Source organism: Oncorhynchus clarkii, chromosome 29, assembly GCF_045791955.1.
Source record: "Oncorhynchus clarkii lewisi isolate Uvic-CL-2024 chromosome 29, UVic_Ocla_1.0, whole genome shotgun sequence".
Classification (NCBI taxonomy): domain Eukaryota; kingdom Metazoa; phylum Chordata; class Actinopteri; order Salmoniformes; family Salmonidae; genus Oncorhynchus; species Oncorhynchus clarkii.
The window spans coordinates 8347122-8361331 of NC_092175.1; the positions used below are offsets into that span (position 1 = coordinate 8347122).

The window sequence follows — 14210 nt, forward strand, 5'->3', positions numbered from 1 at the left end:
AGTATGTGAATGTGTGGATAGAGACTTGAGATTGTGTATAAAGTCAGTGCAGATAGTCTGTGGATGGGATTGAGCAGCCATCGGTTAGCAGTTCAACAGTCTTATTGCTTGGAGATAGAAACTATCTCAGAGCCTGTTGGTCCGAGACATGATGCTCCGGTACCGTTAACCAAACGGTAGTGGGGTGACAGTCCATTGCTGGGGTGGCTAAAGTCATTGGCAATTTTCCGGGCCTTCCTCATACACCGCCTAGTATAAGTGCCCTGGATGGCAGGAAGCTCTACCCCATTGATGTACTGTATGTGAACGTGTGTGTGTGTGTGTGTCTGTTACGGGTGAAAACATCTATACAGTGACATATCTCAATCTTATTTTTGGATAATAATGTATTGCTACTCTTAAGTGTCGATTTGTAAAAAAAAAATATATATATATTTATATACAGTGCCGTTCAGAAGTTTGGACAGACCTACTCAGTTTCTTTATTTTTGCTATTTTCTACATTGTAGAATAATAGTGAAGGCATCAAAACTATGAAATATCACATATGGAATCATGTAGTAAGCGAAAAAGTGTCAAATCAAAATAAAGTAGCCACTTTTGGCCTTGATGACAGATTTTCCCACTCAGCTTTGGCATTCTCTCAACCAGCTTCATGAGGTAGTCACATGGAATGCATTTCAATTAACAGGTGTGCCATGTTAAAAGTGAATTTGTGTAATTTCTTTCCTTCTTAATATGTTTGAGCCAATCAGTTGTTTTGTGACAAGGTAGGGGTGGTATATTTGGTAAAAGACCAAGTCCATATTATGGCAAGAACAGCTCAAATAAGCAAAGAGAAACGACAGTCCATCATTACTTTAAGACATGAAGGGTCAGTCAATCAAGAACTTTCAAAGTTTCTTCAAATGCAGTCGCAAAAACCATCAAGGGCTATGATGAAACTGGCTCTCACGAGGACCACCACAGGAAAGGAAAACCCAGAGTTACCTCTGCTGCAGAGAATAAGTTCATTAGAGTTACCAGCCTCAGAAATTGCAGCCCAAATAAATGCTTCACAGAGATCAAGTAACAGACACATCTCAACATCAACTGTTCAGAGGAGACTGCGTGAATCAGGCAAACATGGTTGAGTTGTGTAAAGAAACCACTACTAAAGGACACCAATAAGAAGAAGAGACTTGCTTGGACTAACAAAAACACAAGCAATGGACATTAGACCGGTAGAAATCTGTCATTTGGCCTGATGAGTCAAAATGTGAGGTTTTTGGTTCCAACTGCCGTGTCTTAGTGAGACGCAGAGTAGGTGAACGGATGATCTCCGTATGTGTGGTTCCCACTGTGAAGCATGGAGGAAGAGGTGTGATGCTGTGGGAGTGTTTTGCTGGTGACACTGTCAGTGATTTGTTTAAAATTCAAGGCACACTTCACCCTTTTCCAACAGGACAATGACCCAACACACCTCCAGGCTGTGTAAGGGCTATTTGACCAAGGAGAGTGATGGAGTGCTGCATCTGATGAACTGGCCTCCACAATCACCCGACCTCAACACAATTGAGATGGTTTGGGATGAATTGGACTGCAGAGTGAAGGAAAAGCAGTCAACAAGTGCTCAGCATATGAGGGAACTCCTTCAAGACTGTTGGAAAAGCATTCCAGGTGAAGCTGGTTGAGACAATGCCAAGAGTGTGCAAAGCTGTCATCAAGGCAAAGGGTGGCTACTTTGAAGAATCAAAAATATTAAATATATTTTGGTTGGTTTAGCACTTTTTTGGTTACCACATGATTCCATATGTGTTATCTCATAGTTTTAACATCTTCACTATTATTCTACAATGTAAAAATATAGAAAAACCCTTGAATGAGTGGGTGTGTCCAAACTTTTGACTGGTAGTGTAAACACACACACATATATATATATTTATTTTTTGCTACTGTAGGTATTTTTCATCTTATAACTTGTTCTCCGTCTTCTTTATAAATAGTGACCCAACATTTTCAGCACTTTATTTTCCTGACCGTTCAAAACTCATTTTCTCATGTGTCTGTCTTGTGCAGCAGACATATAGTAAGCAATATGTTTGGAACACAAAACTGCAATACAATCACAGTATCGAATCCTAATACATATAGAGTAATGCGAATGGCTATACTTATTGTATTGGCAACTAAGTATTGTGATAAATATCGTATCGTGAGGTCCCTGGCAATGCCCAGCCCTTGTGTGTGTGAATGTGTGTGAGCGTTTGTGTGCATGAGTGGGTGTGTGCTTGTGTGTGTGTGTGTTTTGTTGATGGTGATGGGGTGTTTGTGTGGGTGTTTTGTTGATGGTGGTGGAAAACACTGTCTCAGACACCGCTCTAGAATCTCCCATTAGTGTTGAATTGAGATCTGGTGTCGTCTGACACACACACACACACACACACACACACACACACACACACACACACACACACACACCTTTGAGATGCATCTTTCAAAGTCCCTGAGATATCTTCTTCTTAACATAGTAGCGAAGATGATAGGTAACTGGGCATTATTATACATGACCCTATGCATGATGGGATGCTAATTGCTTAATTAACTCAGGAACCACACCTGTGTGGAAGGAAGCACCTGCTTTCAATATACTTTCTATCCCTCAACTCCCTGGCCTATAGGTTCTTTAAGCTTGTCTTAAGTAGCTAGACACAGGCAGAGCACACATGGTTTATAGCGTCCAACACACACACACACACACACACACACGGTTCCCAGCTTACAGTCAGAGGCAAGGCTGAAGGAGAATGGAAGGGGAAAGAGAGAAAGGGATCAGGCTTGTCAATGACAAGATGACGAGTAGAGAGTTGGCTAACTCTCATGAAAAAGCCCTACAGAATTACTACACCAAACTTATTTGTGCTGTAGTGACAATGTAGAGACTGAGTAGAGACTGAGTAGTGAATGAGTAGAGACTGAGTAGAGACTGAGTAGAGACTGAGTAGTGAATGCGTAGAGACTGAGTAGAGACTGAGTAGAGACTGAGTAGAGACTGAGTAGTGAATGCGTAGAGACTGAGTAGAGACTGAGTAGAGACTGAGTAGAGACTGAGTAGTGAATGCGTAGAGACTGAGTAGTGAATGAGTAGAGACTGAGTAGTGAATGAGTAGAGACTGAGTAGTGAATGCGTACTTTATGCACTACCCTAGATGAGTAGAGCTGTGTGGTGTTCAGTAGGAAGACAGTAGTGTTTCCAGTGGGTAATCAGGTTACTTGACGTTGGTAGTAAATAGGTAGTCAAAGCACTACAGCTTTACTACACAGGCTATTCAACAGTCATCAGGTAGAGTTTTTATTACCTGACGTATCATAACACCACAGCCAGACTACACCGACTTTTCGGGACTGCAGAAGAAGACAAAACAGGAGGTAGTTGGTTGTCGTTACTGTTTACTGTTTTTGACAATCACCTTCCATCCTCCGTCATCCTGTCTTTCATAGACCTTACGCTGGCACCATCTGTAAATTCAACTTCCCTTTATGACTACTTTCACGAATACCTTCACGTCATTGTTCAGCCGTTTGACAACATCAAAAAGATTTCTAGCCAAAACGCTCTTAGCCGTTAGCCAGCGTCATAGAGGTGTATTGAGTTTAGCCTACCTGTTCACTAGCCCCATTGAATTGTAGCTATGTCGACTCTGTTTTCGTCATGCTAGCTGACGAGTGTGTTCGTATGCAAATGCACAGTATGTTCTTATCGTGTACTTACCCATTCTACTTACCTCTTTCGACTTGTTGCCAAGGAGCCCCTTGACATAAGAAGACTGGAGGCCATTGTTAGTAAGATTAAAAAAAAATTATCAGATGTTTTTTTCTGTGTTGTCTTTATGTGACCTCTGTTAGCCAATGATTGATAATGGCTTAGAATTGGTCGTCTCTTGTCCCTTGTCGTTATTTTCTAAAAAGGTTACATGGTGGGGAAAATAAGTGTAGAGCAAAATAAGTGTAAATATGTCATTGAATATGTCATTCATTTAATCAAAACAAATTGCAATAAAGTTTGCATGAGCTTATTATTGCTTGTTTGGGGATATAACTTACAGTTAGAAACGTGAGGAAATAACATGGAGCGATTTTGAATGGGTAAACAGTAGTCACATGTTTTAAATAGTCATTCCAAAGGATTTATGTAGAAAATGATTAAGGATCAGGATCACTTCAGTAGTGATACAACACCACACGCACAGATGGCACTGGTAGTAGTAACTCAATATGGATTGAGTATGCAGACAGCAGCAATGGGTAGGAATTCAATAGTGAACATGGAGGAATTGTGTAGGTATGTGTAGGTTTTAAGTAGTAGATACCCAAAAGCTCAGTAGTTACACATTAAGGGAGAATTATGTTGTGATTTGAGTAGGAAATATGTAGTGTTCACCAGTAGCGAAACATTCCAATTCATAATTTATTACTACTTCAATGAATACATAAATCACTACTGGTTTACTACACATCTCAATAACAATCAAGTACTAAAACCGGTAGATTTTGTGTAGTAGTGATGAGTAGTAATTCAGTAGTACTTGTTCATGAGGGAAAGCAGAAACAGACTGGTAACCGGGCTGTCATCAAAACTCCCTATCACGCTACACAACATACACTATATATACAAAAGTATATGGACACCACATCAAATTTGTGGATTCGGCTATTTCAGCCACACCCATTGCTGACAGGTGGATAAAATCGAGCATATCGCCATGCAATCTCCATAGACAAACATTGGCAGAAGAATGGCCTTGCTGAAAAGGTCAGTGACTTTCAACATGGCACCGTCATAGGATGGCACATTCCCTACAATTTATGCCCTGCTAGAGCTGCCCCAGTCAACTGTAAGTGCTGTTATTGTGAAGTGGACATGTCTAGGAGCAACAACGGCCCAGCCACGAAGTGGTAGGTCACACAAGCTCAGAAAATGGGACCAACCGAGTGCTGAAGCGTATAGCACGTAAAAATTGTCTGTTCTTGGTTGCAACACTCACTACCGAGTTCCAAACGGCTTCTGGAAGCAACGTCAGCACAATAACTGTTCATCAGAAGCTTCATTAAATTGGTTTCCATGGCCGAGCAGCCACACACAAGCCTAAAAATCACCATGCGCAATGCCAAGTATCGGCTGGAGTGGTGTAAAGCTCGCCGCCATTGGACTCTGAAGCAGTGGAAACACGTTCTCTGGAGTGATGAATCACGCTTCACCATCTGTTATTCCAACGGACTAATCTGGGTTTGGCGGATGCCAGGATAACGCTACCTGCCCCAATGCATAGTGCCAACTGTAAAGTTTGGTGTAGGAGGAATAATGGTCTGGGGCTGTTGTTCATGGTTCGGGCTAGGCCCCTTAGTCCCAGTGAAGGAAAATCTTAACAGTACAGCATACAATGACATTCTAGACGATTCTGGGCTTCCAACTTCGTGGCAACAGTTTGGGGAAGACTCTTTCCTTTTTCAGTATGACAATGCCCCTGTGCACAAAGCGAGGTCCATACAGAAATGGTTTGTCGAGATCGGTGTGGAAGAAATCGACTGGCCTGCACAGAGCCCTGACCTCAACCCCATCGAACACTTTGGGGATGAATTGGAACGCCGACTGCGAGCCAGGCCTAATCACTCAACATCAGTGTCCAACCTCACTAATGCTATTGTGCCTGAAAGGAAGCAAGTACACACAACAATGGTCCAACAACCGTTACCCTACGAGTTTCAGAGCCTGCTGGTTTTCTGTTCTATCTGATAATTAATTGCACACACCTGGTGTGCCAGGTCTAAATCAGTCCCTAATTAGAGGGGAACAATGAAAAAAATGCAGTGGAACTGGCTTCAAGGTCCAGAGTTGAGTTTGAGAGATCTAGCCTTCCCAGAAGAGTGGAGGCTGTTATCGCAGCAAAGGGGTGGACCAACTCCATATTAATGCCCATGATTTTAGAAGATGAGATGTTCGACGCGCATGTGTCCACATACTTTTGTTTGTGTAGTGTAGCATCCCAAACCCCTATCCCCTATCCCTTATGCCCATGTGGAGATCAGAGATGATGTGATATGTAATAACATGGTGATAGCACCAACGTACCCCCATCCCTAGCTAGAGGAGAATAGAGCCTGATCTGTACAGTAAGTACTCCTCCTAACTCCTCAGTAAACTGACCAAGAAAGGCATATTTCAAACACAGATCTTCTATACAGTATATGTCAGCACCAGATATAATCAAGCTAGCTAGGGCATAATGTCCAATCAAAACAAGGCCCAACATGCCAAACAGGACACATTACTTCTGTGCTCTCATTCATTTAGTCAGTCAGTCATGCAGATAGTGAGGCTGTTTCAGGAAACACCATACTCCTCTGCTTTTGAGTAAATATAGAACATTCCTTGTTGAGTCAACTCCGAATTATATAAACTGTGGGTGTTGATACTGAGCATGGAGTTCTGCTTTCGAGGGAAGCTTGCTTTTGACCTAAACACTGTGTGTGTGCTTGTGTGTGTTTGCTAGATTTTTTTCTCCCAGCATGTGTGTTCCCTCTAAGACAACATGATGTAGAGCCCACCTGTAAACCAAACCGGGAAGATGGCAGGCTTCCACCCGATTCCTTCTTCCACACACACACACACACACATTTCCTCATCTATAAATAGCTTACACGTAACCAGCGGGGCTCCAAAAATAAAATAATGAACTTTTTACCCCAAAACAAAGCAGAGCGGCCTGTATCTAGTTCACACTAAGACAGAGAGAGACAGAAACAGACATAGCCAGTGGAACTAGAGAAAAGAGATGGACACATAACAGACTCCCTATTTTCCCCTAACACCCTCTCAACGCCCACTCTCACAACAATCACGGTACCCCTTCTCTGTCACAAACTTAAAAACACACCATCGCAGTGTGCCAAAGATGGGCCTTTCTCTATGTAGAGGGATGATTCAGAGTCCTCATTTACCCCCATGCTGCGTACGTGTGTGTATTCTGGGGAAAGAGATGGACAGACAGAAGGACCAAACAGAAACAGACGGGCGGTTCAGGCAAATGCCAGTGGGCTGATCTAAATTGGAGTGTTTGTTTGCATAGAATTATCATTATTAGGCTAATAATGAGGTCCTAAAGGAAACAAATGGGCTGGGGTATTAGAAATCACTGGGTGTTTTTTTTGTATCCCAGTCCATCCCTGGACCAGAGACACACAGTCCAATAGATAGACAGGGTAGACAGAAGGTGTAAGTGTGTATTTTGAGGCTGGATAGAGCGAGAGCGACAGGCAGTGGGTGCTGGGGTGGCAATGCCCTTGTATATCTTGGCAGGACAACCTACATGCCAGTGTCAGAGGGGCAGGGGTAGTGGGGGGTAGACGGATGGGTGCCGGGCAGGGGGTAGATAGGGAACGGGAGGGGTAGAGGGCTGGGGGCGGAGGAGTGCACATAGACGAGTCTCAAAGGCGTGTATGGAAGCCCCCAGACATAGAGCCTGCGTGGACCTCATCACGGCGCTACGAGCACCGCATATAATTTCAAAGAAAACAACGTAGTTCCTCTATCATCTTGTCAGGAGGAAAATAACAAGTAAAAGGGACATGACTTGGATCGGTGTCCTACAGCTCTACCAAGCTGGCCAGTAGATGCTGTAACCCCACCACCACCATTCTCCTCTATGGGCACATGACTCATTATAAATATTTCCGACTAGACTAGACTAGGGGGAGGGGGGGTTCTGATTAACACTACAGTAGCTACAGGCAACCAGCAGACAAAGACTCTGTATTAGACTCCCTAACTGTAGGATGGTGGATGTAGACTCCCTAACTGGAGGATGGTGGATATAGACTCTCTAACTGGAGAATGGTGGATGTAGACTCCCTAACTGGAGAATGGTGGATGTAGACTCCCTAACTGGAGAATGGTGGATGTAGACTCTCTAACTAGAGGATGGTGGATATAGACTCCCTAACTAGAGGATGGTGGATATAGACTCTCTAACTGGAGGATGGTGGATGTAGACTCTCTAACTGGAGAATGGTGGATGTAGACTCCCTAACTGGAGGATGGTGGATGTAGACTCCCTAACTGGAGGATGGTGGATATAGACTCTCTAACTGGAGAATGGTGGATATAGACTCTCTAACTGGAGGATGGTGGATGTAGACTCCCTAACTGGAGGATGGTGGATATAGACTCCCTAACTGGAGAATGGTGGATGTAGACTCTCTAACTGGAGAATGGTGGATGTAGACTCCCTAACTAGAGGATGGTGGATATAGACTCCCTAACTGGAGAATGGTGGATGTAGACTCTCTAACTGGAGAATGGTGGATGTAGACTCCCTAACTAGAGGATGGTGGATATAGACTCTCTAACTGGAGGATGGTGGATATAGACTCCCTAACTGGAGAATGGTGGATGTAGACTCTCTAACTGGAGAATGGTGGATGTAGACTCCCTAACTAGAGGATGGTGGATATAGACTCTCTAACTGGAGGATGGTGGATGTAGACTCTCTAACTGGAGGATGGTGGATGTAGACTCCCTAACTAGAGGATGGTGGATATAGACTCCCTAACTGGAGAATGGTGGATGTAGACTCTCTAACTGGAGGATGGTGGATGCAACACCACACAGTAAGCAAGTTGTTTACCAAGGTGGCAGATGACACTGTACTCACTAGAAAACAAGTGTTCGGGCAAAATTCAGACATGTCAGAGTTAAGGCCCGCATGGGGACCACCCAGCAAATCCTCTGCAATATGCTTTTAAATAAACTACAGTTTGGGTTGTGAATTCTTCAGGTCTTAAGAGAGGAGGGAGGCTCAAGGTGTTTGCTGGTTTTCTACCTCGTTAAATTCCAGTCAATCAGTACAACTGATCAAGTAGAATGGCAGCAAGAAATGCAAACTGTCAGGACTGCGGAACTCCAGAGCCTCCATTGTGCAGCCCTGACCAGTCATGTGTTCCCACTCCCAGCCATGTGTTGGTTCAGAAAGCTGAGATGTGGCAGCCAGGTGAGGCTAGCCTTTAGTCTGTAATCCACTTGTAAACTGCCTGCTCTCTCTGACTTAATGGGAGAGCCAGAACAGAAACTAGAGGCTTATCCAGGGGACAGGAGCCAAGTATCAGGTGTTTTAGTGCTGGGATGGAACTAAAGCCTGCACACACTGTAGCTCTCCAGCTGGACCAGGGGGCAGAGCTGGAGAACACACCCCTCAAGGCCACATACTGTGCACTGCTCTAGCCTGGGATCAGGGTCATAATACCCAGTGACACTGTTGGCACAGGCCCCCTCACTTGTATTACTACACTAGAAAATATTATACACTAGTATTTTATTTTCTCAAAATGACTTTAAAGATACTGAATTTCTCCATCAGTGCTACACATTTCACTTTCTCTAACAGGTCTGAGATTCATTCACAAACACCTAAAGTATTGACCTCAATCAACTTTAAATTGACATGAACACAATACTTAAAATATTTAAGAAAAATAAACAAATCCGACTATACAATTCACATCTCTCTCACTGGGCTGTTGTATACTCTCTGAGTATAACACATCTATTCAATTATATGACTACGCGCGTTTATGGTCGAGTTCGGAGCGCAAACACTGTGCGTATTCTGCCAACAGCACAAACTGTCCCAACTGTAAACTTTCAAAGTGAATATAATGAATTAACTCACCGGACTCACTTACTGTAGCCTGCTCCTCATGAGGCTGCTCTGTCCGATATCAGTGTCCGTTTACGCAGGCGTTTTCACGAGCCTTGTCCGAATACAGTACAGCAGAAAAGTCTTCGTGTAAAGAGCCCCGTTAGACAAACGAATTCGCTTTAAATCCAGAATGGCAATAGCCTACTTTTAATCATACGAACACAGTGATGGAAATGGCAACTGGAAACATTGAAACTCTATTCTCCACTCCAGATTTGAAATGAAGAGGAAGGGAGTCGTGCTACGCAGTCTCTCAGTGTGAGTGAGTGATTTGCCCGGTGAAGGAACGGAGGAGGGGAAGGAAAGGGGGATAATACCGCTAATGTTTGTTTCCCGTCGGTGATGTGCCCATAGACACACTTTGATCGATCGCTCTCTCTTCCTCTCTCTCTTTCTCTCTCTCTCTCTCTCTCTCTCTCTCTCTCTCTCTCTCTCTCTCTCTCTCTCTCTCTCTCTCTCTCTCTCTCTCTCTCTCTCTCTCTCTCTCTCTCTCTCTCTCTAATCCATCAAATCCATGAACACGTTTGAAGGCCCTAGCGGGTGCACACACACACGCACACACACACACACACACACACACACACACACACACACACACACACACACACACACACACACACACACACACACACACACACACACACACACACACACAGCCTATCTGTCTGAAGTTTGTTCAGTCAACATATGTGCCAAATAAATAAACCACCCTAGTCCTAGTATAGAAGACTACATTTCCTGTCTGGTTAAGCAGTGAAAACGTGGATATCTTACCAGTCAATTACTTGCACTTCCTTCTGTTCTGTCAAAGCTTCAGCCCCAGATCCTCCTGCATGCGTTTCAGGTTTCGGTTCTCTCTCTCCCCTTCTGGCTTTATCTCAATCTCTCTCTCATCTGTGTCAGTCAGTCTGTGTCTGAGTGTTTCATCAGGGTGGTCTCTAAGGGCCTCGGGTCCATTGGTTTACAGAGCACCTGGGAGAGACCGGAGAGAGACTATGAGACTGAAGCTGGTTCTAATAGAACAGATTAAGATGAAGTTAACACACACACACACCTGATTTTAATCTTAAAACAGGTTATTAAACTCAAATGAATGTACATTTTCAGAGTAATACACTATCCCTTCCCTAGAATACACAGGGCAAACAGAAAGTTTGAAGTGTTGGTCTGTAGCTCACTGGTGCACTGCAGTGGAAGCTCTTGGAACTGCACCTGTTTACCAGTACGGTGCAGTTTTGGATGGGTGGATGGACTTACGAAATGTCCTACAACTCTATAGCGGGGGACTATTTCTCTCTGCTCTAACCCACTCTGCAGCTCACACACCGACACGCACACACACACACCCATACAAACACTTGCCCACACCTGCACACATATACTGTACACAAAAGCAAATAGTCCATCTCTGGGGAGTGTTTTCACTGCACATGTGTTCCTGTAGTGTGTGTCTCATGGGGGTCTAGTTTGGTTGTTGGTGGTCTAGTGGAACGCCCAGTATGTTACCCCTGCTATGTATAATGGGTGAGCCTTAACCTTTTGTCGTGTTACAGGCAAAACAGCTGCGCAGTAGTCGTCGTTCTGCCACTGTGGGGACTATACACCCCGGGAAAGGATGCTGCTGCGTTTGTAGGCATCTCACCTGACAAGCCTGCTGTCATCGTTCCCTGTCACTCCCATCGCTCAGGCTGACACGCACAATGTTATCTGCCTGTTATTCATGTGAGACAGGCCTCTGAACAACAAAGGCACAGTAATCCCGGTAGATTATTATTATTTTTTTTACAACAATGAAAGTATGCCTCTACAAACTCAGTATAATATGTGGAGATATTTCAAAGAATGCTTTCATGCTTTGAAGGGGCTCCCGAGTGGCGCAGCGGGCTAAGGAACTGCGTCTCGGTGCTTGAGGTGTCACTACAGACACCCTACTTCGATTCCAGGATGGATCATAACTGGCCGTGATTGGGAGTCCCGCAGGGCGGCGGCACAATTGGCCCAGTGTCGTCCGGGTTTGGCCGAGGTAGGCCGTCATTGAAAATAAGAATTTGTTCTTAACTGACTTGCCTAGTTAAATAAAGGTTAGAAGCATATTCACTCCTCCATCCCTTCCCTCATAGACACAAACACTCATGTGTATGTGGCATGTAGCTCCCTCAGACACAGCTGTCCCTGGTTCTGAGGCCAGGGTGTATGGCAGTGTTAGGGCAGTACCACCAGAGATATTTTAAGCTCTGATTCACTCCAGAATTTCAGTACGGACACGCTGAACAACAGTGACAGCCAGGCAGACTGTGACTAACATTAGCCATGGAATTGTTGCAGTTTATTGTATACAGTAGTTTGGCATCTAGAATCTACACCACAAACCCTGTCTGTCAGAGATGTGACATAACACATTATACGAATATGACCAAGAGACTGTTAGGACGCAAGGGACCGTAACGACGCAAGAGACCACAAGCTAAAGGCTACTTATGGTAAATACAGTCAACCTACTGTACTGCACCACACAGTAGACTGTCAGCCATGGTTATGACTGAAAGACCAGTTTTATAACAAGATGCATTTGTTCAAGGTTATTAGGAATAAAGCTAGAAGTAACCTAGAAACAAAGTTTAAGTATCAAAGGAACAGAGGTCAGAGATCATAGGCCAGTCAGAGAGGTGATGGGGGAGGGGCAGGGAGAGCCAAGATGGAGGGCCAATTACCAACCGTTACAGATCCACAAAACATTGTAGACTTGCTTAAATACAGTATATTAACACCACCATTGAATGTTGAGCTATATAGCTTGCTAAAAGTACAAGAGTGAATTTCAACCTTTTTGTCTTTTTTCATGGTCAAATGTATAACTTCATATCTTTTTGTCTCTCTCTCTCTATCCTGGGCCAGTCCTGATTGACTACTGCAGCTGTGGCTGTGCTTCTCGCTATGGTCGGACAGGCAGACACAGACAGACAGGCAGACCAGGGGAACCCAACCACACACAGAGGTGAGAGACGCTTGACTTTGGGAGGCATTACAAGTCCTTTCGATTTTCCTTTATAGTTTCTTGTCAGCAGATGAAGCCATACCACTGACCTTACCATGAGAAAACACCATAGAAGACATTTATGTTTTTGTGTCCATTTGCATTGCGCTCACACACTTTCCTATAGACAGCACACACTTTCCTATAGACAGCACACACTTTCCTATAGGCAGCACACACTCTCAAATGCGCTCTCGCACTCACAAACTCTTGTTTGATCATGTGGCACACACTCCTTTCTGCCCAAAACTAAACTAAATTGAAAGCTATGAGTCAGTAAGAGTTTGCACACACACACACACACACACAAACACACACACACACACACTCACCAGTGCTGCTTGTATTATCTTCCCCAGGAAGGTTCCCTACAGCTCCAGCTGTGGGTCAGATCACTCTATCCTTTAGCTCAGAAAATAAGGGATGAAATGGAACAGAGGAGTAAAAGAGGACGAGAAGAAGGTATAAAAGCCAGACCAGCTGGCTTAGAGGAGAAACACCCAGAGACCTGGGTGACCGTGTTCGGCTCAAAGCTACCAACTGCACACTGAGAGGAAAGAGACATAACCAGCCCCCAGCAGCGCCCTCAGACACACACACACCCTGTGACCTCCCTCAGAGGCGTCATGCCCATAGTGGGCACAGGGGCACATGCCCCCTCAGATTTGTCCTTTAAAAAAAAATATATATATATATATATTTTAAATGTGTTTCTCTGTAATAGTTTCTACTAGCCACCTAGCAATTTGGGGCAGTAGGTAGCCTAGCGGTTAGAGTGTCTGGCCAATAACCAAAAGGTTGCTAGTTTGAATACCCGGGCCAACAAGATGAAAAATCTGCCAATGTGCCCTTGAGCAAGGCACTCAACCCAAATTGTTCCAGGGTCACTGTTGATAATGGCTGACCCTGTCCGTGACCCCACTTTCTAAGGGTGTCTCAAGAGGAGTTGGGATATGCAAAAATGTCCAATTCCCACATGTGTATAATAGACACTATTCATTATTATAATCATTTTATGAAGTTGGCTTTAGCTAGCCCAGATAGGTTCCCAATCTCCTAATCTCATTACTAGCTACCAAGAGATCATTTCATAATATCACTCAAGCTAGTAGCTAGTTTGTCTAACTATCTTAGCTGGCATGCCTGCTGGCAAGGTTGGTAGACTTCAGAAAAGCAAGCAATTAATAAGTGCATATAATAAGACTCACATTCCTTTCAATCTTTTACCCAGATTTGAGCGGAGATGCAGAGAAGCATATTTAGTTTCTTAACAACAACAGAAAAGCCACCAGTCAGGAGGAAACAGACAGCCCAAGAGTTACGCTTAGACATGCAGAAAAATATAACTTTTTTTTTTTTTTACATAGAATTAAGCCTAATGATTATGGCTCTAGGTTCAGGTGTTTGAAAAATGAAAACATTTTCAACGTAGTCGTCCTCAC

At 44.0% G+C, this 14210-nt stretch overlaps 1 protein-coding gene across 4 annotated transcripts in view; it reads right to left on the bottom strand.

Moving 5' to 3' along the window:
• LOC139388430 (myocyte-specific enhancer factor 2C-like) overlaps positions 1-13375 on the bottom strand; it is a 39296-nt gene extending 25921 nt beyond the window's left edge. For 2 of the 4 annotated variants that reach the window (XM_071135088.1, XM_071135086.1), the window contains exons 1-2: positions 13101-13375; positions 10509-10706 (exon numbers count right to left, since the gene is read on the bottom strand). The gene's annotated coding sequence lies outside the window, so the exon portion shown is untranslated. Of the gene's footprint in view, positions 1-9704; positions 10426-10508; positions 10707-13100 lie in introns of those variants that run through there. The other 2 variants (XM_071135089.1, XM_071135087.1) reach the window with 1 other exon arrangement.
• Positions 13376-14210: the final 835 nt, after the last annotated feature.